Raw genomic sequence first — 24,947 nt, 5'->3', positions numbered from 1 at the left:
AGACCAGAGTTAAAATCTTGCCTCTTATTTTACTTCCTAGCTGTGTGCCCTTGGGCAAGTCATGTTACCCCCCCCACCTCAGTTTCCTTTTGAAAATATTTAATAGTACCTACTTCAAGGGTTGTTAGGAGGATCAAAAATATGTGTAACTATAGAAATGTCAGCTCTCAGTCATATCATTATTCCCCAAAACAAACAAGATAACCTTTCTTCTTCCTATGGGCCAAAATAGACCTGCTAATTTTTTTTTCTCTTCATTTGATACTGAGGCTGAAGAGAGAACTCAAAACATTTTCCATGGTATTAGCCATGGCTTCACTATTAAAAAGGAATGATGCTCAGGGAGGTGCTCATTGTATCTTTTCTATGTCTGTTGATTATCTCCTCTTCTCATATATTAATTCAGCTGATATTTGTTGAGAGTATACTATGTGTGCAGCTGTGCAGTAGCACTGCGTTGGAAAGATAGGGAGTTTTCCTGGTTCCCTCTCTTTGCTGAAGCTCTTCACTATGACTGAAATATCTTCTTTCCCTTTCTTTGCCTATTGAATTTCTACCCAATCTCTAAAGTACAACTCAAATATCACCTCCTTAATGAAGTCTTCCTTGATTTCCCTGGTGAGTAAGTGACCTTTCCATCTTTTCACCTCACTGAGTATTTTGGTAAGTTTCTTCTGCAATGTATAATATTGAACATTCTAGCTATCTGGTTTGGTCTTTGCTTGCCATTAGATTGTAGACTATATGCTGGCAGGGACCCTGTTTTAACCTGAATTTACTATCTCCTTCAGTGTTTAGCTTTGTAGTTAGATACAATAATATTTGTTGAACGGATTAATAAATGAAGTGTACGATGCAATCCCTACCTTCAAGAGTGTTAGACCAAATTTCCAACTCTTATTTTTTTCCTTCTCTGTAAGGTGCCTTTCCAGCACCTAGGCACTTGTCTTTTCCCTTTTCTCTCTCTCCTCATCCTACCAACACTGATTTAAAAGCCTAAAATCTCTGACCAGCACTTGGTGGTAATAGATGGACGGATCCTATAATCATGGCAGCAAACACTCCAAATACAGCCTACACTGGCCACGCCTTAAACTGAATAGCCCATCTCTTCCAAGGAAATGAAGTAGGGATACACTATGCTTTTCCCTCTTGTCCAAGGGGCCTCCTAGCAAACAGTTCCCTAAATTGAATCCCATCCCAGTCCCCTAATGAGTGTCTCCATCTCCCCTTTTCTCCCCTCTCCCTCTTTTGCTCTCCTCTCCTTCCTTTCTTTTCCTCACTTCCTACCCTTCCAGCATTGAGACTTCTCAAGGGAGACAAAGCTCCCATCCCTTATCTCTAACCGCCCCCCCCCCCATTTTGAGGTGGTGATGGGGATTTTTATGCCCATTTATTTGCAGTCTCTCAAGTGCTTCCCTTTTGCAACTGCACATCTGGATTATTAAGAATCTCTGGAAAACCGAGGCTACAATCAGTTGAGAACCCAGCAATAACAGTCCCTCTCGTTCTCCCTCCCTCCCTCTCTCCTCTCTTCCCTCCTCCCTCCCTCCCTCGCTCCCTCTCCCTCTCTGCACACACCGGTATTTTTAGCTCTACTGTGCATTAGTGTGCAGGAGCTCACACAGCGAAGCCTGGATGAGGTTTTATCTGTTGTGACAGCCCTTAGGGCGGTAGTCAGACTTTTTTTTTTTCCCTCTAAAGTTCTGAGTGGGGACCTTCTCTCTCTTTCCCCACAGATCATGTGTGCAGCTGGAAAGGAGGGAGGGGTGAAAGGGCGAGAGTTCAAGCCAGGGCCCTCCGTGATGAGAGCACCCTAAGATTCGCCCTTTGTCTTTCCTCTCTGTCTCTGTCTCTCTCTTAAGCCCTGGTCTGTCTCTCTAGCTTTGTCTCTGTGGTTGATGAGGATGTATGGAATCCATTCTCTTCCAGTCTTTGTTTTCATCATCCCTGGTTCCTAGCTCTCTCCTCCCCTGCCTCTTCTGTGCCTTACTCTCCTTCTATCCTTCTTCTTCCTCCATTTTTGTTCCCCTCCTCTCTTCCCAGCTCTTTATTTCCTTCCTTCCTTTTCTCTCAGATGCAATTCTTTTTCCTCCTCCTCTCTTCTCAATATGCCTTTTTTTGCTCTCCTCTCTTCCTTCCTTTTTTCTCTCCTCTCCCCTAGCCCTCTTTTTAGCAAGTTAGATTTCTCCTTTCTCTTTTTTCTTTCCCCTTTGCCTCTCTTATTTCTCATTCCCTCTCTTTTTTCTTCCCTTGTGTCTTTTTCTTCTTCTCCTTTTCCTCCCTTCCTCCCTTCCCTATCTCCTTCATCCTCTTTCTTTTTCATTCCTTAAATTTTTCCTTCCATTTTCTAGCTCCCTGTGCTTCCCCCCCCCCTTTTTCTATTTCACCACTACCTTCCTAACTCTTCCACACCCTGCTTGCAGGCTTAGGCATTTGCTTATGAGCTTTGCTTGTTCCTAAGGGGCTGAGTCTGTGTGGTCCCCCCTCTATGCAGCAGTTGCTTTTGCTCGCTGATTCCTTCTCCTTGCCTTAAGGAAAACAAAACTCAAACCCACACAGAAAACTCTAACTACCCAGTTTTTTTCTTTCCCTCCATTTCCCTTTTCTTTTGGCATTTTGCTCTTCTAGGCAACATCTTTGGAGGTAAAAAGGGGGGAGGCCAGGATAAACCTTGGTCATGTCCTCTTCCTAGATCACTAGATAATAGAAACAACTCCAGGAAAAAGGCTAGAACTCCCTTTCACCCTCTGGGCATCTGGAGATTAATACTTACCCCTGTCCTCCTGCCTGGGGAGATCCCAGGTCCTTCCTGCTATTATTTTTGTGCCTGCCCAGATCCCTACTCATTTTTCTTTCTACCTCCAACCCCCTCCACAACTCTGCTCTCTCTCAAATCCCCATGCATACATATGTATATATATATACGTATATATACATATATATACATAAATGTGTGTATGTGACTGTATATAAATCCCCATTATATATACTATATATATATATATAAATCCATATTTATATATATATCAATTTGGATTTTTTTATTTATTTATAGTTTTTGTCTTTGTGAGAACTGGTTTGTTTCTTTGCCTTTACCCCTTTGCTGAGTCCCTCATTTCTTTTTCATCTCCCTCTTTTCTCTCTTTCCTTGCTTTCTCTTTCTCTGAATTTTTCCTCTCTCATACTGATGGATGTTGCTTTGCTCTATCTTTCTGCCCCTCTCTCAATGTGTCTCTCCCTTTCCACTCCCTTCCACTGGGACTGGGAGAGGGTGACCAATACATACAACTAAAATTCAGCTTCTTGGCCAGGCTTTCCTGCTCAGGCCCCATGCTCAGTGAGATTTTGTAAGAGATATTGGGGGGACTATTTCTAAAGAGAAGGGACCCAGACTGGAGTGGGGGTGAGAGGAGGGAGGGTGGGCTTTCCTTAGGTTGAGCAGTTTTGTTTTCCTTTGGGCTCCATTTTACTAATGTATGCATTTGAGTGAAAACAACCACCCTAAATCTGGCAAAGCTGTTCAGTACTTTCTAAGAGCTAGACTTGTATTAGCCAAAGTTCACAAAGGTGAGCAGAGGGAGGAAAGAGGAAGGAAGAGTGTCCAGTCAATGTGTATCTAGGTTGCTCCTACCCAAAAGGGTAGCAACTTGTGGATATTTCGCAAATATGATGAGGATGATGAGGAATTTAACACCATCACTAAGGGATGATCCAGGACTACTAAGGACCTGGGCTCAATGACTCTTGCCTCTTCCTCTCATTTATGTTGCCTTTTCTTCCTCCTTTCCCCTACCTCCTCAACTTCTCCCTCTCCATGTTTCCTTTCTACTCATGTTCCCAAGAGCCTGAATCTGCTCAAATTCCCTCTATTTCATTCACATCTTAACCCCAAAGGAATCTTGGAATCCTTCTCACAATTCATCCCCTCCAGGAAGCTTTCCTTGATTAACCCTCAATTGACTGTTGGTTTTTCCTTCAACTCCTCAGCACTGAAATAATGGGTTTAAACTATATTTATTTGTACTTGTTAAGTTTTTATGCTAAAGCCTTTCTTTCCCCAGCCATGTAATATTTATTCTCTATTTCCCGTCAGACTGTGAGCTTAAGGGTAGAAATGATATAGCAAAGGATTTTAACCCTTTTGTGACCTGCACCCCTTTTAGCAGTCAGATGAAATTAATAGACTCCTCAGAATAGTATTTTAATGTATAAAATAAAATATATAGAATTACAAGGAAAATCAATTCTATAGAAACAAAATTCACAGATCCCAGGGTAAGAATCTATGGTGGTAGAGATTTGTTGGATTTAGAGTCTGAGAACCATGGTTAAAATCCTTGGGCAAGTCCCTTTACTTCTCCACATCTCTATTCCCCATCTATACAATGAGCAACTTGAAATAGATGAGATCCTATTCTAAAGACTGTGATCCTGAGTCTTGTGTCCCGTCCTGTGTCCCAGGCCATCATTCTCTATACACTGAGCACTCTATCATCCTCTGACAAATGAATCTTTCCTCTACAAAGCCATGTAGACTACCCCCAGGAGCTTTTGGGCAGCACTTGGAGGAGCCGGTGGGTGTGGGAGTGGGAGTCAGATGGCCACTGGCTGCCTAGCTAGAGTGGGTGTGTACAGCTATCTTGCTGGTACACAGCACTGAGCCCTAGTCTTAGTGTTGGAAAACAACAGGTGCTGCTGGCTCTCCTACATCACGAATCCTGTTCTTATCATGGGTTTTGGGGACAGAGGTTACATTTGCAAGTCTGGGTTTGTCCCAGATACACAGACAACCAAAAAGGGGGAAATGGGTAGGAGATCTGAGTGTCTGGTGGGGGCTGGGGGATTGGGTGATGATGAACAAACAATGAGACCTTTCATGGGCCTCATTTGGCTGGTCAGATATGGGGGGGGGGTGCCAGATGCAACTTAAGTCATGAGGGTCCCTGCACTTTTGCTCACAATTGTCGAGTCATATACCAGAAAGACCTAGAGCCTGAAAAAAAGAGAGCTGACAGGTCAGGTCTCCCAGGATCAGCCTAGTGTGTGATGATGTTGTATATGAGAGTATGATACATATACATGTGGCCTTGTTGGTGAAATTGCACACTTTTGATAATTCAGTTCAAGAAATATTTACTGAATGTCCATTAGATGGAAAGATCCTATATACTGAAGATTAAAAAAAAAGTCAAATACGATATGGATCCTGCCCTCAAGTAGCCTACAATCTAAAAGAAGAGATAAAATATACATGTATGTTTATACATTATATATGCACATATACACATATCACACAATTAAATATATTGCATTATTACATATTTTACATGAACATATATAACAAGGCAGAATGGGAAAATTCCAAAGGAGAAGACTAGACAAAATCCTATAAGGAATTTTGAGGAGCAGTGAACTCAAGAGATGGAGTGTTTAAAAATTGCAATGGAGTTAGAAATCTTATTCTAGGGAGTTCTAAGTTCTAGTTCCTGAGATATATACATTTTGGTTATGCTTTTGTTGATAATTTCTTCAATCTAGTCCTCTGGCCCTGTGGCCTTAGGGTCCTACTACAAGGCACCTACTTCTAATAGAGGAGTAATGGGTTTGTGATATAGCTTGGTCTTTTATTGATTATCTGGACAAAGTACTGGGCGGGGGGAGCAGCAGCCAACCAGGGTGCTAGCTCCTAGAAATGCTTTTCATCTTCAAAGACCTTTAAGACAGTTTGAAGGAATGAAGAACCAAACAGCCTGTTCCATGAAGGCCAAGAGGAACATCTCCATACTGGTCAGTCCTCCTTATGACTGTCATCCGGGTTCCTGAACAGGCTGTCAGCTTCAGCCTGTGCAGCTGCTTGGTGGGGCTTCCTTCTGGTTTGATGAGTCCCGTTATTGCCACATACTGCACATGTATTTCATGCCATGTTGGGATATTGCCCTCTGGATGATAATCTCATTTATTCAGGCTCATTGCATGGAGGCTCCACTTTATAGTGTTTTTTACCTGCCTCATTCATTAGTTCTCTAGTTTTCTCATTCCCCACTTCTCCTTTCCTTCTTTTAAATCCCCATTTTGGAATTCTCACCCCCTCTCCTATCATATTTTAGTCTTTTCTTTCATCTTTCTGTTCTTCCTTTCCTCTTGGCTTGCTGCTGAAATCTCTCTACCCTTGCCCCTCACCCCTACACACACACACACACACACACACACACACACACACACACACACACACACACACAAACACACTGCATTTCTTAACCTACAACAGTGGTTGTTGCTTTCTGGACCTTCCTGGAAATGGTTCCTACTTCAGCCCTTTCCTCCCAGTGTGCATGCTCTGGCTAAGGCTGGGGGGGTACTGTGAGGTCCTGGTAGAAGAGAAGCTGCTCTTCAGTCAATAGGTCAGGAGCACTACAATTCCCCATTTCTTGTGCTCACAGCAAAAGGAGAAGAAAGCAAGACTCGGGGCAGAGAAAAAGGAGAGCTGGAGTGGGGGAGTGAGGTCAGGGTGGGAGAAGTGGGAGTCTTAGAAGGAGGGTGGAGCAGAAGAGATTCAAGGAAAAGAGAGGAGTTTGGGAGTGGGGAAATAGAAAGGGAGCAGAGAGAGAGAGAGAGAGAGAGAGAGAGAGAGAGAGAGAGAGAGACTTGAAAGGCCTGCTCTTAATTCTGCTGATCCTGGTTCACCCCTTTCTTTCTACTGCAGTTTTAAATCTGAACTTGAAACAAGTTGGAAATAGGTGGTGGTTGGAGAGGAGGGGAAGAAAGAGGAGGAAGGGAAATATATTTATATATTTACATAAATGTCTGGAGGGGAAGAAAGAAGAGGAGGGGAAATATATAAATATATACATATACATATATATATATGTACACACACACACACACACACACACACACACACACACACACACACATTATTCCAGTAAAAACTTCTCCAGTTTTGGCAGAATTTGTCTTCTTTGAATTTCACTGTGTGTCCCCCACCTCCTCCACAGCAAACCTCTGATCTAACTGCACCCAGTCTTTCTCCTCCCCCAGGTGCAACTTTTCTCAGATGCAGAAGGTGGAGGGAAACAGTGTTAGACACACTTCCACACCCATCATATACCAGGCTGTCTAGTTTGAGGTCAGTGAAGATCCCCAGACACTCTCTTCTGGGTGCTGGGCTAGGGAAGGGCTGGTTCAACTTGCCTTCAATCTAGAGCACTTGGCACACCTCAGGGCAGCCTGCAAAGAAAAGAAGGAAGGATCAGCTCAAGGTTTAACTCAGAGTTGTAATCTAGTTGTCATTGCTAAACCCAGTGCTAAACAAGAGCTAGGGAGAGAGGAGGAGGGTGAGTTGGAAGGAGGTAGGGAAAAGGAGGGGAATGACATTGTGTCTGAAAATGAAAATGAGGTGGCTGACCCTGAATTCTTCAGACTCCAGTGCCCAATTGGGATGCCATAGCTGGACCCTCCTCTCCATTTTTATGGCTACCAGGTTGGACACATTCACAAAAAATGAAAGTAAGGTCAGTATGTCCTCAGTTATTGCATCTATGTTCATCCTGAGTACTTTCCATAGATGTCTCTGATAATATGAATTAGATAATTAGATAATTAGAAACCAGTGCTGCTGGGTTCCCTTCCTTTGCTTTACTGTCTTCTATTCCATTCCCTCTATTTAATGATATGGTCAGTACTTCCATTGGTACAGGATTTGGTGGTGATTCAGAACAGTTTCTGAATTGATTTCCCTATCTCCCCTTTCTCTTCCCCTTTCCCTTTCCCTTTCCTTCTCCCTTGTGTCCCTCTTTTCCATTTCTCAACCAGCTTGTAAGCACAGTGGTCATACATGAGTCCAATCTCACTACCAGGAGGTGTGGAAACTTTGTTCTTTCCTGTTTTTCAATCTGGGATGATCCATTCCTCCTTGAGTAGCTCTATGGTTTCCTTAATCCAAGGGCCATGTGAAATCAGCTTAGACTACTGCCCCTCAGAACCCCTGAACTCCAGTGTCTTTCAGAATTGGGAATTGCCGGCATACCCTACCATGACCAGTTTGGACTGACTTCTCAAAGATGAGTAACATCCTAATCACTTGAGGATACCTTCCTTTATACTATGTAGAGAAAATGGAAGTTATTATAGCAATATTTATGCATTGCTTTTTTGTCACAAAGTGCTCTCAAACCAGTTGTCTCATTAGATCTTCACAATGGCTGTGAGAAGAGGGCAATGCATGTAGTACTATCCCTGTTTTACTGACAAGGAGACTGAAACCTAGAGAAGTCAAGTCAGATGTCATTTAGTTAAAGATGACTTTAGTTACCTTAACTTAAAAATAATCCTGAGAAGAAGGTAGTTCAGGTATTATGAATGTACTGCTGGAGAAGGAGAAGGTGTGCAGTTTCACCAGCACTAGTTACAAGGAATTATGGTTTAAAAACCTTATCACTTACTATGTGATCCCATTGAGTCACTTAACCTATCTCTAGACCTCAGTCTCCGAATCCATAAAAATAGGGTTGTTTGACCAGAAGGCTTTCTAAGATCCCTCCCAGCTCTAACCATATGATCCTATAATCTAGGAACCCAAACTAATGAATGAGAAAACTAAGGTATTGACAGGATAAATGACTTGTTCTTGATCACACAAATAGTCACAATGACCATGAGAGAAGAGGGCATTACAGGTATTGTTATCCATGTTTTATTGGCAAGAAGACTGAAGTCTAGAGAAGCTGTCAGACATCATTTATACTTAATGAAATACTGTCAGAAAACTCTCAGACTCTACTGCTTTATCTATCAAATTCTTCTAAATGTGTAGGGACTGATCAAAGGATTAGATTGGAGTTATTAAGGTCAAATCCATGAATTTGTGTATAGATTTCAGGTGGTGGTCTATGAGTTTTTAAAAATTGATAATTATATTTCAATATAATTGCTTTCTTTTGTAATCATATTTTATTTTATGCATTTAAAAATTAGTTTGGGAAGAGGTCCATAAGTTTCTTCAGACTGGTAAAGTCCATGACAGGAAAAAGTTAAGAATCCCCAAATTAGATGGGTAGAACTGGAAAGCTACTTAGATAGCATCTTATTCAAGTCCCTCACTTCATAGAGGTCTCAATCAAAGTCATACAACTGATTAAGGGCAGAATTGGGCTTCAGGCACAAGTTTTTTTGCCCCCAAATCCAGTGTTTTTTTTCCATTCTATGACCCAGTCTTCTTGCTAAAGATCAATTATCTCTTTTCTGAGTATCAGCTCATGTGGCTCTTATCTGCATTAGGAGAGATAGAAAAGACTGTAGGGAGCAGAGAGCCAAAACAAAGAAGATGGCCTCTTCCAGTCTTTCTTTTCTCCCCCCTCTGTGCTCTCAGTTGACTCTCCCATTGGTTAAGTTGCCTTCTTTCTCTGGGCCTCGGTGTTCCCATCTGAAAAGTGAATGGATTGGACTAGATCAGGACTTCTTACCTTTTTATGAGTTATGGACTCCTTTAACAATTTGGTAAAGTCTTTTTCAAAACAATATTTTTCAATGCATTAAAATGTATAGAGTTACCAAGGAAAACAATTATAATGAAATAAAGGTGTAATATCCCCCTCTACTTCCCAAAACACAAAAGTTTACACAGCTCTTAAAAACTGAGGTTGGACACTTTCTAGCTCTGTATCCTATGGTCTAAATCCCTTGCAGTTCTAATATTATTTCTGCAAGGTCTGGAAATTTCTTTATTTTGACAAAGAGTAAGGGGATCCTTTTTCGGGTGACTGGTCTAGAAACATCTTTGCCTTTCCCTGATAACTTGCACACTGGGAAGAGAGCATTCACATACCTGTATGGTGTATTTGACCTCCAGAGAGTAGTCCATAGAGTAATTACCCCATACCCTTGGCAAACTGAGACTTTCATATAGGAAAGACAAAAAGAAAAAAATCAAAGTTAAAAGCCTACACGAACCCCAGAAAGTTTAGCCTTCTGAGTAGGTTGTTCATTAAGAGCTGTTTGTTCACAAGTATAAACATTAAAAAACACCCAGTCCTTTTTATAGTCCTAACTTGAGAGGCGTTTTCCTGCTGCTTCCCTGTCCTGAGCAGCTACTGTTTGTGTTTGAGGTAATAATATTCAAGAGCCCAGAGACAAGTTAGGAACATAACTACAAACTTTTATTAAGAGTTAGAGATTCATATCAACTGTAGGGGCGTTGGGAGAGAGAGACATCATTTAGGTTCCATCTGATTCTATTGTATGTCCCAGAGCCCTGGTCCAGCAGGAAACCTTGTGACAATAGCCAGTGAGGTGAAATCTGGGAACATTTGCCAATTAACTGCTTAACTCTTTCCTGATCCAGTCAATATTCCAGAATAGTCCTTAGTCAGAGAATCCTGCCAGTCTAGTCATCTAAGATGGATCTAGTTGGTTCAGCTATAAGAGGTGGGGTTAGGGGGTTGGGCACGTCTTAACAGTTCTCTAACCTTTCATTGTTCTTGTTCTTGGGTCTAAATATGGTCTGGAATTATTTCTGGAGGACAAGCAGAACAAGAAGAAGAGGAAAGAATAGGGAAGAAGGTTAGTGAGATTAAAGGATATAGTAGATAGAGCAGTGAACTGGAGGCAAGAAGAATTGTGTCAGCTCCTCACTCAAACAATAGTTGTGTACCCCAGCCAGTTCCCTTAACCTCTCTGGCCCTCAGTTACCTCATCTGTAAAATCAGGGATATACTGGATGACATCTAAGCTCTGTATCTGTTAGGGGTGAAGTGAACCCATCAGTTGTAAGAGGGTTCATTCTAGACATAAGAAGGATTGTTGGGGTGATTCCCCAGCTAATAGAAACAAAATAAGTCCCTGGTTAGGCTTGCTTTTCAAAAGCTAATTGGATTTAAAAATAATAATAAATTGTCTTGGGGGGGGGGGAGAAGTGAGTGGCTACTTTTAAAAAGTCAGAGTTGTCTAAAGTTTTAATTAAAGGTCACTCAGACCTAGCTTCTCATGTCACAGATGAAGAAATAAAACTCAGAGAATTTAACTAAGGTTAGTTATACTGTGAGTCAGCAACAGTAACAACATTAGAATCCAGGTCTTCTGATCCCCCTCCCCCTCCCAGGCCAGTACACTGTCTGCTGTACCCCACAGCTGCTTCCATTCTGGCCATTTTGACTAAAATAGTCATGGAATTCTTGGTCAGGAAAGGACCTTGAGAGGTCATTTCCTTTACCCTCTATCCCAGAAAAGCCTGAACTCAAGCTATCCTAGAAATAGTGATCACTATGATGAATTCACTCCTTTAAAAAAAAATCTATGAAAAAGGAGGGGGGGGGGGGAGTCTTCCTTTGCTAAACTTTTCCTGCCAAGGAATTCTTCCTTAGTCTAACTGGAATATTTTATGTTACAGGTTCATTCATTTCCTCTAGTTCTGTCCTCAGTGGAGTTCTCTTAATACTTTTTGGGTGAATATTTCTTTGGTTAAAACCAGGTCCTACCAGCTGGAAATAATCTCTCCCTCCTTGGAATTAATGTAGCACTTCATACCTTTCTTATTCCTCCCTTGCATTATCTTTATTTATGTTTGTGACTTATTTTCCCCTACTAGGTTTTAAGTGTTACTAGGACAGCAACTTGTGTTATTCCTCTATCTACTTTCCCCTCTACCCCATTGCCTAGAACAGGATTTTGTGCACTGTGAGAATTCAGTGGATGTTTGTTGTCAAGACTTGAGTTGCAAAAAATAAGTCTCTTCATTTGGAAACTGCAGTAGACCCTGACTGGGTCAAACCTGATGCTGGCTTGCCAGTCTTGTTTAGAAAGGAGAGGCTCCTAAGAGAGGCAAGGCTGCTAAGGTGCCATTGTATCTCCCTCCCAGAGAGTTAAGCCACAGCCCCATATGGTAACAAGAGAGAGTGAAGGCCAGTGAGGTCACTCAGCCAGCCCACCCCTGGGTAGGTATTTTCCAGTGCTTTATCTGGTTTGGTTTTAAATGCCTTAAAATGCTGGGAGGCTGTTCTACCACATTCCCCAGGAAATTATTCCAAATACCATGGAACCCTCCCTAGAATGAAGTCTCTTTCGTCCTTCCTTCCTTCCTTTCTTCCTTTCTTCCTTCCTTCCTTCCTTTCTTTCTTTCTTTCTTTCTTTCTTTCTTTCTTTCTTTCTTTCTTTCTTTCTTTCTTTCTTTTCTTTCTTTCTTTCTTTTTCTTTCTTTCTTTCTTTCTTTCTTTCTCTTTCTTTTTCTTTCTTTCTTTCTCTTTCTTTCTTTCTTTCCTTCTTTTTCTTTCTTTCTTTTTCTCTCTTCTTTTTCTTTTCCTTTCTCTTTCTCCCTCTTTCTTTCTTTCCTTTCTCTCTTTCTTTCTTTCTTTCTTTTTCTCCTTTCTGCCTTCTCTCTTCAATACGAGTCATCTTGGCTCTCCATCCAGTTCCCCTTGATTGCTGCTACCCTGAAGCAGCCCCTGGCCTTTTGTTATGTGTCTGGGTTTTGTTGGCAAGGAAGGAAAGAGAATTAGGATCCCTGGGGTCTGAAGCCTGGTGGACTATCCCTTATTTTTCCCTTTTTTGTGTCCTCAACACCTAATAGAGGACCTTACAAGCACTAATACGTGTTTGTTGAAGGAATTATTGAATGGATGAATAAGGGGGAGCCTCAGTTCTAGCTTCCTAAGTCCCATGAAGTGTGGGTATTTAACGTATTGTAGCCAGAAAAGCGCTGCACTATTGACTAGAAGCTCCAACCTAATTCATCCGTTGGGTGCAAGTCACGTCACGTTCCTCTGCCTCAGTTTCCTCCTCTATAAAAACGAACAGATTTGGGCTTTGAAACAATCCTTCTGGTTCAAATAACGCGTGAGTTGATGAGCCCAAGATGCCTTTTGGGGGTCAAATGCGAAGAGTCACCTCTCTGAGACAAAGGTCCTTGAGAGCCGGCAGCCCGCGGAGAAAGGGACGAGTGAGTTGTTGCCTCGTCGCCTTCCTCACGGCTCCCTGGGCCCTTCAGCCGAGGGGGGTGTTTCCAGACTGCCAAATACCCTTCCCCGAGCAGTCATTTATTCCGAGAGAAGCCTCCCCCTGCCTCCCCGCCAATACCCACACCCCCTTGTGACTTCCCAGTTAAAAACCCGAAAGGTGAGCTCCCAGGAGAGCTTTGGGCTCGGCTAGCGAAGCCTTCCCGGCAAACAATAACAGTAAATAACGCTCCCTTGTCAACGTAATAAAAACGGAAACGGTTACAATGTTTTTTAATAAGCGTTCCCCATCAGTCTCTCCGGGCTGTGGGCACAGAAAAGGGGGCCCCGCGCGTGGGGAGGGGGAGGGGAGAGGGAGAGGGTGGGGAACAGGAGGAAGGAAAAGGGGGTCCATCTGTGGCTGGAGGCACGCGTGGCTGGGGGGGGTGTCGGTGGAGGACGTGGAAAAAAAAAAAGCGAGTGCGAGACAAGGTTGGGGAGAAAGCTCGCTGGGGTCATGTGAGTGAGAGGAGACCGGGAAGCGAGCTCCTTGAGCTAACACGGTTGCCATGGCGACGTGGCAGCGAGGAACAGGAAGCAGCAGAAAATAGAATCGCATTCTGCTGAGGCCCGCACGAGCCAGGGCCCCTCCCAGCCCGCAGGAGACGGTTACCAGGGAGACCCGCGTGGAAGGGAGGCTGCGGCGCGGCCCCGGCCCTCGCTCTGCCCCGGCCGCGCGGGCACCTTGTCAGGGAGCGGGCGGGGGAGCCGGTGCCCCCCCACACTCGACCCCCCTCATTCGTCCCCTCGCCCTCGCACCCCCCGCCTCCATTACCTCCGATCCCTTACAGCAGCACATCTCGGGATTTTGTGTTTTTTTTAAAGCAGCCCCTCTTTCCTCCTTCTCCTCCCCAAGCCAATTTTTCACAAAACGAAACAAACAAACAAACAAAAAAACCTGGTTAGCCTTTGAAAAGCAAGAGCATCTGGGGAGTGGTTTTGTTTCTGGCAGCTGGGGGTGTGCGGGGGAAAGCCACCCCAACGACCAGACTTATGCCCAGCACGGACCCTAGGGCACATGACGGGCTCCCTTCAGCGCGGACATCCAGAGCTTGGAGTGACCTTAGATGTCACCCAGGATACCCCCCCCCCCAGTCTGAGGCCCCCGGAGGTTAAATGATTTGGCGAGGGTCTCGCAAGCTAGTACGCATCAGAAGCAGGAGGAGGGAGATGCAGTTTTTCCTGACTCCAAATGGAGTGTTCTCTACCCACTCCACCCTCTGTCCTCGCTGAGCTAAATTCCCCTCGTCTCCTTCCTCCTGTTCTTTCCCTTGCTTAACTATACACTACAATGCTTTTCCTTAGCAAAGATCTTGAAGGGAAAAAATGAAATCAAATCCCAGGCTCCTGACTGTTCCTGTTCACTACCAAACTAGGTCATTGTATGAAAGTTGCCAAGGAAAAAAAGTTGAGGAGGAAACCCTCAAATTTGTAAAACATCTATACAGATACCCAAATGAGTTTATTTCTGCCAAGCTTTATGGGAAGTTTAACTTGCCTTTGGTTATTTTGAGTGGTGGGGGTTGTTGGGGGAGGTCAGTTCTTTGGTTTTGTTTTAGAGTTTTTGTGAGGCCCCCCCCCCTTTGCCTTTAAATGAGGGTCAGAGGTTCCTTTGGGGTTAGGGAGTTTACAGTGGGGGAGGGAGGATCACCTCTGAGCAGACAGGGCAGGAGGGCTCAGAGGGGCAGGTCATGAGGTCTGGGTGTTGCCTTGGGATGGGAGGCTTGACTCCCGCCCAAGTCAGCAATGAGCAAAAGTTATCACCATCTGCTGCTAGCTCCCCGGCTGATGCACGGCGAGGCAGAAGCCTCAGGGTCCAGGAGAAAGGAAATGTCAGCTTTGGCCATTGACGGTTTCCCAGTTCCCCAGAGAACTGAATAGGTTCAGCATTCTCTGATAGCTCTTTGCTCCTACTGCCTAGGCTTCTGCCTGTGGGTTTGGTTGTTCTAATCTCTATTTGAATTATATAGGCCTAGACCCCCAGAGAAAGAAAAATTTGGTTCCAGAAGTTCACAAAAATCAGTATTGAGTTTTGTTTTATTTTTCGGAGGGAGAATGTTCTGGAACCAGAACAGTCTTGGCCTTTCAAAATAAGCACTAAACAAGAAAGCATTAGGAGAGACTGGTCTTCCCACCCCCAGCAGTGATTTGAGCTCCCCAACCTAGTCTTCTCCTGGCTGGACAAGAAAGAGGCTCTTGTGTTGGACTGTTGGACTGAGTACCTTGATGGGGATCAGGCTCACATGCTTGACTAGTTTTGCAAATACCCTCCCCAGCCTTGAGCACATTGCCTTGTGTCTGGAAAGAGAAAAGATCTTGTGGCCCAAAGGGGAAGGAAGCCAAGAGTAAGGGAAATGGGGGAGGGGGTTTTCACTAACATTCTTATTTGATTTCTTTAAATGACTTTTTTTTTTTTTTTACAAATTTTCTTCCCTCTTCTTCTGAGATGGAGGTGGGGAGCACTCATTCCCTAAAGAGGAATGAATCTGTTCTGGTGACCTTGAAGCATCAGTATGAAAAAAGGAGAAGAAAGAAGATAAGTCATTTTCATATATAGAGAGTTAAGGTAAATCATATCTGGGTTTCATCCCTTTCAAAATTTGCACACAAGTTAACAGATTAGAGTAGGGATTCTTTACCTCCTTTTTATCATGAAGCCTTTTGACTGCCTAGTGAAACCTATGGTCACCTGAGAACAAAATTTTAAAATAATGGAAGGAAATCTAAATTACCAGTTATGGATCAATGAAAATAAGGATGTAATTTTTTACTCATCCAAATTCATGGATCTCCTAAAATCTGTCCAGGTTAAGAAATCCTGGGTTATAGTCAATATCACAAGGAATCTCGAAGAGGGAATGGGAGGGAAAAAATCATGAAAGGGTAGCCTAAGAAGGTATGTGGAAGATGAACAATCTCCATTTCTTTGCCATGGTGGTAAGCATAGGGTAGACAAAAATTTTGGCACTGATGTATTTAAATAGGTTTTTCTTTAAGCATCAACCATCTTCCTCCATACCTGCCTCTGTTATTGATTTACTGCCCTTTCTCCATAGTTTGGACCTGGAGGTTGTTAATTTCCACTTAACCAAAACCGATCAGCTATATCTTCCTTCCCTTTATTTCTCCTCCATAACTCATTTCTTCCTTCTATAGCCTTCTTTTCTTTTTTGAGCTCTGTTCTAGTGAAGATGACACTATATGAAGATGAACAAAGCTTCTTTGTTGAAACCATATAGATGGTTTATATCAGGTCTCTGTGCTTATGGACCCTTCTTCATGAGTCCTGGACTGCAAATGTTGGTACTGTCCATCAACATATATGTCTGTATTTGTATTGCATATATACCATATTTGATCTAATAGCCCAGGAAAAATTCTCCTAACCTCTATTCCCCAACCTGACTTACTGATACTCTAGGAGAAAGCTACTGTTACTCAAGTTCCTCCCCACTCATATGCCATTTACAACATCAGGTTGTGGTCTCTAATAACTCACGCTGACGCATAGTATCCAGATGGCCCAGTTAATCGAGCTGGAAGCAATAAATCTCTGTTATTGTTGCTGGTCTCACCACTCCTCACCACGGCGCTGACCGTCGTCACCTCGATGTCTTCAGTGATCTGATACTCTGCATTCTGAGTCTCTATGGCCTTTTCTATGTCTCTATGCAGTAAAACCAACCAACAACCACCCATCCCACTGCTCATGGGTGTGGAAATTGAGACTTTTCTTTACCAATAACCCAGTACCTCCTGAGGAACTGATCTGTATGGGGACTGGGATTGTTGCCAGTTTTACTTGCCAGGCATAATAAACCCAGCTTTGTGGGAGCATCTAATTTTGTTGTCCGAGGGTGATATTGCCCTAAACATAGCTTTAACATGCACGTATATGTATTTAATCATGCTTTGCACAGATATGCACCCATCTCACTTACTTATGTGTGGGTGCATACATGAATCTCTTCATTTGTGTGCATTGGATTTCTATTTTTGCACTCTCCAGCACGTGTGTGAGCCAAGTGATCACAAATGCACATGAATGGGGGTGAGGCATGTTCAGGAACACTTGGACTCATGTGTCTATGTTCACAAATCTCCAATGAATTTCACTGTCTCCTGTCTTTAACACTCCTCTGAGGTTCCTGTGGCTTCCTCAGCAGTGACAATGTTATTAGACTTTCTCCCTAGTAAGAGCAGCTTCTAAACCCCAGCATCTGAGAGGCACTAGGTCAATAGGGCCTTAATAAAGCAAGCAGGAGAGTCAGCAGTGACTGTGTAAAAGGCCAAGGGGGCCAGGTGCAGTTTGAATGCCCTAATGAAAGATGCTAGGCAGTGGGGGAGGACCAAACTGACATCTCCTGCTTAGAATGAATATCCCCTTCTTTATTTCCTCAGCTTATCAGAAGAGGCAGTCCAGTGTTGAAGAAAAAGCCTTGAGCTAAGAGGTGAGAGACACGGATTCTAGTTCTGACTCTGATGCTTCATTTGGGTCACATTGAGCAAGTCACTTCCCCACTCCCTAGGTCTTAGGTTTCCCCCTCTGTGGGTTCTTTCAAATTCCAGCAATCTACATTCTAAGGTCCCTTCCAGTACTAATATGTTATCTCATTTTCATGGTCTATTATCTGTACTCCAAATTCATCATGTTTCTGGAGGAATAAATATAGAGCTAGATTCCTTTTAGCTCTGAAATAGAATGATTTCCATGCTATTCAGGAAAGCAGCAACTTGGACTGTACAATGGGCTAGGATCATCTTGAATCACAAAAAAAAATAACATAAAATAAGGTTAAGGTAAATGGAATCAATTTTGCATCATTTCCTTTATGGCCTCCTTTTCTAGAGATACTTCTTTCAATATGCTGAGTGTGATTGATCTCCTGGGGTTGAGGGGAGGAGAAAAGAGTAAGGGGAGACAAGGTGACATACCCCAGGGGCCTTTCAATTGTAGTTGGACTAGAAAAGGTATCCCCACTCCAATGCCCCCCCCCAAAAAAAAGCTCTGTGAAATAGAGAAAAATCAGTGAAGGTCTGGAGGCTTGGCTCCACTCCCATCTTCACTCCCTAGATTTCATCTTTGTCTATCTGTGCCCCACCTTCTCCAGCTCCCAGCTCCAGCTGGGGCCTGAGGGAAGAAGAGATGAGCATCTTTGCCAATGTTAAAACTGGCACAGTCTTTTCCTGTAGCCCGGGAGCACTGCCTGCTAGGCGCCTGTCACCATACTGCGTCCCACACCTGCCACGAGGCCGGCTGGCTCCCGGCTCTCTCACCTGACAGAGCAGATGTGTCTCAGAAGCACCAAAACAGGACAGGTGTGGCCAGAGAGTCATCTAGCCTCAGCTTGCAAAGACCTTACTTGAAGACACTGATTTGAATAGGGAGGGAAAAGCAGTATCTATTCTGGTATTCTTCTTCACTGAGACCTTGGTTTCTTTAGTGAGAGTGTGGTTATAGCTCACCTTTGCTCACTAACTGTATGACCTTGGATAAGTATTCAACCTCTCTAGGCTTCAGTTTTCCCATCTGTAAAATGAAGGGATTAGACTAAATAAACACTAAGTTACCCTTCATCTCTGACATTCTGTGATCTATGATTGAGCAAATCTAATATATGAAAATTCATATTTTAGGAATAATAACCACTTCTATCTGTATAGCATTTTATAAATGTTCTCATATCCATTATCTCAATGATGTGAAGTAGGACAAGGAGGAATCATCATCTCCATTTTACAAATGAACAGATTTGGAGAGGGAGAAGGACTTGTCCAAGGTCATACAATGAATTCATGATAAAGTTGAGAATAAAAATCTAGTTTTCTTGATATCTAGGACAGTACTTTTCCACTATGCCTAGGAGATGACTTTATAAGGAAGGAGTAGATTTCATACAGTCCTACTCCCTCATTTTGCAGAGAAGTAAACTGAGGCTTGGAAGTGAAGTGACTTGCCCAGTGTTGCATCTGTAGTGTCAAGATTTGAACCCAGATCGTCTATGTCCAAATTTTTATTCAATGAAAGAATTTCCAGTAGAGTTCCTCTAGATAGCACATTTATTAAATTAAAATATTCCTTTTATAATAAAATTTGATTTATGCAAACCTTTCATAAATATTTTTTACTAAAGAAGGATATATTTCTATGATGCATTTAATAAAGTAAGGTCCATTTCTATGGAATATTCTTTTCCTCAGCTGTTAGGGATGGGGGAGGATGAAGTTAATAAAAGAGTCTATATTTTTGTGACTATCTTACTTCCATTTTAGGAGGGATTGAGTCAGAGATACCTTGAAAATTAATCTCTCTTCGTCACTTTGAGCTGCCCCGTCTCTCCAACATGATATTTTCCAGAAGTTCATGTACACGTTGGACTTCGTTGGAACCCTGACTGTTCAGGTCACTTCCTCCCATGCCTCATATTCTGGCCCTCCCCATCCCCAGCTCCCTCCTTGCCTTTTCCTGCACGGCTGCACTTTTCTGAGAGGGGCGGGTGCAAAACTTTCCGGGCAGTGTTTCCCCGGGCAGCTCTGAAAATTAATTGGCCTTTAATGTGCCATAGTATTTATTTTAATTAGCAGGGAAATTGACCAATTTCTTAATAAGGGGCTTTGTAGAGACTTGGTATGGGGGGAGGGATTGAAGAGGTTGGGTGTGAGCAAGCCACAAAATCTTCTAAAACAAATGAAGGGTGTATTTTCTGCAGTTTGCTAGGCTTTGTTCCTTCTGCTGTGGTAGAATGGAGGAAGAAATGATGAAAGTAGACTATAGAATCAGAATAAAGAAATTTTAGAGATATGTAAAATCATAAATGGAAGGCCTATCACAGTCAGCCTGCCTATATTGAACCAAGGTACAGGAACAGAGGCAGGATGACAAAGAGAGTTGGGTCATAGGTCAAACTATGTCTATTATCCATCATAAGAACGTTTCTTCCTTCTCCAAACTTCAGTAGCAATTTGTGTGTATCTTAGAGAATCACAAAATGCCTTCCAAGGGACCTTCCAGGATCATTCAGTCCATCTCCCCTATTTTACAAACAAGAAAACTGATCACCAGAGAAGTGGTGATTTGCCCAAAATCATATAGTCCTGTGTCAGATTTTGTACTAAGTTCTTCTTGACTCCAAGACATGTATTTACCAACTATTGTAGTCTAGTTTGTATTTGTAATTCCTTGTATACCTGTCCTATTTCCCTTATTAGACAATAAGAATCCCTGAGGGCAGGGATTACATCTTAGACTCAAACTTCATTAGAAATATAAGAAAGAACATCAATTGCTAGTGACTGGCAAGTATTTGACTCAAGTCCCCAATCAGATACTATATACACTATGGACTGCACCATTTTATCTTCATTTCCATATCCTTTGCAGTAATCACTGTAAAAATGTTTGGTATCTATTGAATGAATGAATGAATGAATGAATGAAGTTCATTTTAGGATCAAAGCTATGGTCCCTTCAGGGCACCATATTACCTTTGTTGTTTTGATATTTCCAGAGCATCAGTGTACCTTTTGCATCTTTAGACTGCTGCCTTAGACTTGTGTTGAAACATCCTCAGAAGAAAAGGGAGGAAGAAGAGGATATGCCCATTGTCTTGTATCCATTGTAACTAGGCTGGATGAACAAGTATCAGATCTTTTTCTATTAAATATATATAATATATATATGCACATATACATATAGATATAAGTACATTGGTACATGCATTATACACATATACAAAATCAACTATCATACATGTCAACTATGGTATATCAAATATATACACTATGTGTGTGTGTGCATGTCTGCGTATTCACACATAAACATAATAAGCATGTCTATGATGTATTTTTAAATTATATTTTATTTTTCCAATTACATGCAAAGGTAATTTTTCAAAATTCATCTAATTGAACATTTATCTTACACTTTTTTCTACTATCCTCCCTTCCCTAAACCTTCCCATTGGCAGTGGATAGTCTGGTAAAGTTGTTCATGTGCATTTGTGTTTAACATATTTACATATAGTCATTTTGTGTAAGAGGAATTAGGTCTAAGGGGAAGGAAAGAAAATCATGAGTTAGAAAGGAAAAACATAAGAAAAATTTTTTTAAAAAGTGAACATAGGGGGCAGCTAGGTGGCGCAGTGAATGGGGCAGCTAGGTGGTGCAGTGAATAGAGCACCGGCCTTGGAGTCAGGAGTACCTGGGTTCAAATCTGATCTCAGACACTTAATAATTACCTAGCCATATGGCCTTGGGCAATCCACTTAACCTCATTGCCTTGAAAAAAAGTCTAAAAAAAAAAGTGAACATAGCATCCATTCAGATTCCATGGTTTGTTTATTTTTTTCCTCTGGATGTGGATGGCATTGTCCATAACAGTTCTCCCAGGGTTGTCCTTGATCTCTGGACTGCTGAGAGGAGCTGCATCCATTATAGTTGATCAACTTACAAAGTTGTTAATGTGTACAATGTTCTCTTGGTTCTGCTCCCTTCATTAAGACCTGTTTTTAACTCAGGTATTCTTGATTACAGGTCCAATACTTATCTACTGCACCAAATTGGAATAATTTCATTCCTTTTACAATTTCATTATCCTCCCTGAGGTTTCCCATTTTTGTTGATGAAGAGTCCAGAACTACAGATAGTATCTCTTGTATGGACACCTCATGAGTTTGTATGTTTGCTTCCAATGTACTAGTCATACCCTTTCACCTTGCAGGGAAAAAGAACCAAGGGAGAGAATATTCCTTTTGACCTGAACCAATCTGGCATTGCTTCTTTCCCTAAAGTGTGTGTTATGGGATAACCTTGTGCCTTTTTCTAACTGTGGGACCTGGGGTATTGAGCCTTCCAAATTCCCTAGGTGGGGGTTATATAAAGATATCAAAGCCCTACATAGAATGAGCAGTGAGGTTTTAGCAAGGACCTCCAGTTAGTTTATCTGACCTTATATCACCAGGCAGAACTATCCAGGATTTCTAATGTAGAAAAAGAGATATTTCATAAATCTAAGAGAAGAGAAAAGAATAACTTCCTTTGGTTTGGAGTAAGAATCAGACTTTAAAATTTCAGTAAAAGAAATTTCACACCCTATTTGGCACACTTCTGTGTATTTGACTAGTTGATCACCAGAAAGTTTTTCTTTGTTTTTTCTACCAGTGACCTTTCTATGTTAATTCTAATGGACTTATACCCCAACACTGCAATGGACTCTGATTTCATCGATGTGAATACCCTTTCTTGCCAATGATTCAGAAAGCAATCCTTACATATTTGTCCAACTTATACAACTCTTGTATATATCTTTCCATAAATCCAGCATGAAGGGAATGTGCCAACCCCAAATGCTAGGGACTTACTATATACCTCTTTTGATATTACATAAACACCAGTGGAGCAAGTGTTTTGTCCATCAGTTTTCTGTCATTCTTGATATGTGATTAGGGCATTTTATTTATCCCTAGTCATTCATTTCTCAGATAAAAGTCCTTTACATTAGTGGTGTGAAGCTCAAATAGAACTGGGGGTCACCATCACACAAATAGATCCTTGTGGGAGTATATTGTGGTTTATATATTAATATTATCCATGTTTTATTGTATTATTTATTTTGTTAAATATTCCCCCATTATAGTTTAACTTGGTTCATTTCAAACTTGGGATTGTTGTAGACTAAATATGGCAGCTCTACTTTAGGCCTTTTCATTTTTTACATTTAATTTTTATTTTTTTCTCAATCACATGTAAACAAAAACATTTTAATATTTGCTTTTTTATATTTTGAGTTCCCAACTCTTTCTTTCCCTTCCCCCCTTTTTTGCACAGTCATGCAAAATATTTCCATATTAGCCATGTCGAAAAAGAAAACAGACAAAAATAACAATAATAAAATTATAAAGAATATGATTCTATCTATGTTCAGGCTCCATCAGTTCTTTCTCTGGAGATAGTATTTTTCTTCAAAAGTCCTTTGGAATATCTTTGGATCCACTATATTTCTAAAAAATAACTATATAATCAATATACAATATTACTGTTACTGTGTACAATCTTCCACTATTTCTGCTTATTTCACTTTGCACTAGGTCATATGAGTCCAGATTTTTCTTGTCATTTCTCATAGCACAATAGTATTTTATCATAGTCATATACCATAACTTGTTCAGTCATTCCCCAATTAATGGACATCCCCTCAAATTTCAATTCTTTGCCACTACTAAAAGAGCTGCTTTAAATATTTTTGTACATGATTCCTTTTCCTTTGATATATTATACCCCTTTTCCTTACAATTCCTCATTCTATTGTATTTCAGCCTTCTAACACCCACTGTATATTTCTTCAATGCTCCTTGGGTGATCTCAACATCAGTTCTTTAGCAACCATAGTATTCCAAGCCTTATAGTTATATAATATAACCAGAAGAATAGTGATGATAAAAAGTTGAACATTTGTTTAGAAAGAAGGTTGGAGTCATGAAAAAAGTTGACTAGTGTATATATACATGTATGTGTGTGTAAAATTTTTCCTGTTCAAATCTTGGCTCGGGCTGTTTGTTTGAGATGTTGGCTAAAGATAGAGATATAGATGTCTGTTGGTAACAAAAAAAAATGAATGGATAAAACAACATGGGTAGGTTTTTGTCATAAACATTTCTATATTGAAGAGAAAATGGGAATGTGGGCTAGTTATTATTGATATTTGTTTAGTCTTCTTTCCCTAGTAATTATAAAATCCATAATTTTTTTCACTTGCTTTTGCTAACTTCCTTTCTTCCAGGTACTTTAAGATTGATCTCTTAAAACAATCAAAATGTCATTGCCTCCAAAATGGAGTTTCGTTCTGAGCACTCATACAGGTCAGCTACTTTTTCACATTTTTGCTTCCTTCAATGCCATTTCTACCTCCTTCTGCAGCACCTCTGAGATTGCAGCATTAGAGTCCAAATGTGATGACTTCCCTCAGTATGAAAAGATTGTTTAAAAATCTGTACAAACATTTTGTCTGTTGTTCTCCTTTCAACTTCATCCTTTAATACCTTTGAGATGGTTCTGAAGTGTTGGATCTTTCACCATGCTTTTGTTTCAGTTGTTTTTCTCTTCAATGTTTTTTGCTATTTTATTAAACAATTATTTTCATCCCTGTATACTTTTTTTTGTTTTTGTTTTTTGCAAAGAAATGGGGTTAAATGAATTGCCCAAGATCACACAGCTAAGGGCAGCTAGGTGGCATAGTGGATAAAGCACCAGCCCTGGAGTCAGGAGTACCTGGGTTCAAATCTGGTCTCAGACACTTAATAATTACCTAGCCTTGTGGCCTTGGGCAAGCCACTTAACCCTGTTTGCCTTGCAAAAACCTAAAAAAAAAAATCACACAGCTAGGCAATTATTAAGTGTCTGAGGTCACATTTGAACTCAGGTACTTCTGACTCCATAGCCAGTATTCTATCCACTGCATCACCTAGCTGCGCCCTGTATTCTTTAAGATTTAGGAAAAGAGTTTATATTCTAATTCAATGTTCTTTCTGTCTTTCAATCTCTCCTCTTTTTTTTTTTTTTAGTTTTTGCAAGGCAAACGGGGTTAAGTGGCTTGCCCAAGGCCACACGGCTAGGTAATTATTAAGTGTCTGAGGTCTGATTTGAACTCAGGTACTCCTGACTCCAAGGCCAGTGCTCTATCCACTGCACCACCTAGCCGACCCCTCAATCTCTCCTCTTGACAAAGAGATCAAGGGCTTATTGACTGAGGAGGTTTCTGGACTCTATTGTTCTCCTTATATCATTTGATTTACTTTGGTTAAACTTTTTCAGAAATGTTAATAGTCTATATCAATATCTGTTCTTTTATCCATTTTTTTTGGTTACCAACAACCCATTTTTTTCATTGGGTCAGGTTGTAATTATGTTAATTAAATGTTACTTATCCTATTTTTCCTCATTTTTTGAGATTTTATTTTACTTTTC

The 24,947-nt window shown here is 41.4% G+C and overlaps 1 long non-coding RNA gene across 1 annotated transcript; it reads left to right on the top strand.

Moving 5' to 3' along the window:
* Nucleotides 1–13,396: 13,396 nt before the first annotated feature.
* LOC141505270 (uncharacterized) lies at nt 13,397–24,264 on the top strand. Its single transcript, XR_012473573.1, has 3 exons — nt 13,397–15,552; nt 17,388–17,437; nt 19,260–24,264. It is a non-coding gene; the product is annotated as an uncharacterized LOC141505270 (long non-coding RNA).
* Nucleotides 24,265–24,947: the final 683 nt, after the last annotated feature.

This window comes from Macrotis lagotis, chromosome 1, assembly GCF_037893015.1.
Source record: "Macrotis lagotis isolate mMagLag1 chromosome 1, bilby.v1.9.chrom.fasta, whole genome shotgun sequence".
In the NCBI taxonomy this organism is placed as follows: domain Eukaryota; kingdom Metazoa; phylum Chordata; class Mammalia; order Peramelemorphia; family Peramelidae; genus Macrotis; species Macrotis lagotis.
Note: the sequence above shows the minus strand (reverse complement) of the source record. Positions and strands in the feature narration are given on the sequence as shown.